This window comes from Sinocyclocheilus anshuiensis, unplaced genomic scaffold (assembly GCF_001515605.1).
Source record: "Sinocyclocheilus anshuiensis isolate Anshui unplaced genomic scaffold, SAMN03320099.WGS_v1.1 scaffold948, whole genome shotgun sequence".
Taxonomy (NCBI): Eukaryota; Metazoa; Chordata; class Actinopteri; order Cypriniformes; family Cyprinidae; genus Sinocyclocheilus; species Sinocyclocheilus anshuiensis.
In genome coordinates this window covers 1,152,657-1,155,047 of record NW_015549709.1, presented here as the reverse complement: position 1 = coordinate 1,155,047, position 2,391 = coordinate 1,152,657, and positions in this window count along the sequence as shown.

The following is a 2,391-nucleotide window of genomic DNA, read 5'->3' as shown; positions in this document are numbered from 1 at the left end:
GGATGGCATCCACTATCCAGTGGGCCATCCTCTGCTTAGAGACGGCATTCCCCTTCTGCCGGCTTCCGTGACAGACAAAGAGCTGGTCTGAGGTCCTGAAGCTTTGCTTCCGGTCTACGTAGCATCTTAAGGCTCGGACGAGACAGAGCAAAGCTAGGGCTGGGTCTGCCTCCTCCGGGGGCAGCGCTTGCAGGCTCACCAACTGATCCCTGAAGGGAGTAGTGGCCGGGGCCTCAGGATTACCTGGGAGTCAGCTGGCCCAAACTCTAGGCACGAATCGTCGACCGAAAATGCATGCAGATCCCCTACCCTCTTGATGCAGGCCAGTGCAAGCAGGAGCGTTCATTGAAAGAAACTTTAGCTCGACTGACTGCAAAGGCTCAAATGGGTTTCTGGAGAGGCAAACAGGTCTACCTGAGCGGCTCCAAAATGTCTCCAAAACAGCTGGACCATCTGGGGATGGAGTCTCCATTCTCCCGGGAGGGTAGCTCGTGACAGCTCGTCGGCCGTACGGTTGAGCAGAACCAGAATGTGAACCTCAGAACCTTCTGACTCCAAAGGAGGTGGTGGCGGGTGAGTTGCGACATGCGACGGGAGCGCAGACCACCTTGTCGGTTGATGTACGCAACATTTTATCATATATACGGTAAGGTAACTGGTTGAACAGGTTTTTACTGTAGCAGTTTTACAGTATTTGAGTGTCAAAAAAAAATTACAGCGTTTATTTTTAGCACAATTTTACAGTCTATTAATCTTTTAAAAATATGGTTATCAATCCCAAACACAGCCAGAAAGACACCAACAGAATACGCAGCTTTAGTTTCTAAATTTCCTAAACCATAAAATATGCAATAAAATAATGTTTCCATTTGACAGTAGTGAAGTTATTTAACCCTGTCCCTTTATTTTGACAAATATGATGTTTGAGCCTCTGTCTCACAGATGCATCATGGTCTTGAGACAGTGCTTGAGTAATTGCCAGTGAAAAGCTAAATTCTTTCAACTACCTCAAATTGCCATTTATGCCACAAGTACCTTTGATTTGTTGTCACACTGGAATTAAAGGCGATTTTTCACATTTGAGCGGCAATTTTCCCCCTAACAAGACGCTGCTTGTCAGTAATCCATCAAATGGGACAGATACAAGCGCTTCATTCCCACAGCTGCCGTCATCCGTCTGTTACCCAACAGCAGACGCACTGACCGCTGCTTTGAGCCGCTATTGATCCGACTGGCACAGTATTCCGGGATGATGGTACACTGATTAGTGATCAGGATCAATGTTTCTGTCAGCATTTGGAGCCATGGCTTGCGTTTCGCATGCAATCCAAAGATATGTAGAAATATAAACTGCTTTGTGCTTCACTCAGGGTTAAATTAGGGTTAGGGGTTTGTGCGAATCACTTTCACTAATGGAACATTCCCCCATGTTTGCATGGCTCATCTCGTGTGTTCTGGTTTCATCCTCCTCCAGAAATCCGCCAGAGTGTTGTTATTGTGTGTGGGCCGAGACACAGAGTAGGTGGATCTAGCCTACAGCCTGTATTTACATTTGCATCAGACTCAATGTGGCAGATGAACAGCCCCCAAGATGCACCAATGCTCACAAATTCCCTCAAACACACACAGCGCTCGTTCTTATGGCTGAATATGGCTGTTTTCGCAATCTCACACAGCCGTACAGACTCCAAAACTCTCTAGAGCGGAGAAAAGAAACAGAATTGTGGGAATAATTGTCTAAGAGTAGGAGGATTCAGTTCAGACTACCAATGTGAGACGTGAAAGCACTCGGTACTGATTAATTTTCTGCTTTTACCACGTATATAGCAAATCTCAACTTCTTAAATGTTTCTATCACCGCAAAATGTAACCATCATACCGCCCAGCTCTTTATATAAAGTTGGATATATAAACATGCCCAACTTTATCCGCATACATTCTCATGTAGGGCACCGGAGCGGTACTATCCAACCCCATTTAAACACACCTGAACCAGCTAATCAAGGTCTAACTAGGCATATTAGAAACTTCCAGGCAGGTGTTTTGGAGCTGGCTGGAGCTAAACTCTGCAGGACACCCCTGCTGTAGCAGATATCAACTGCTTAATAGATCATAAAGCCTAAGAAGTCTTGAAATACAATGAAATAATACTTATAAGTCATATGGACTACTACTTTTTGGAGCTCAGCAGAGTCAGTCCTCATTCACATTCACTGCACGGATAACTGCAAACAAAATCAGTCAACAACATGCAGGTGATTGAATGATTGTATTTTAATTTTTATATGAACTATTCATTCAAATCTCATGCAAATGTGAAAAGAATCTCTCTTCCTTCCAAACAACACACACTGCATCCTTCTTGCATGCAACAGTGCATAACCACAGGCA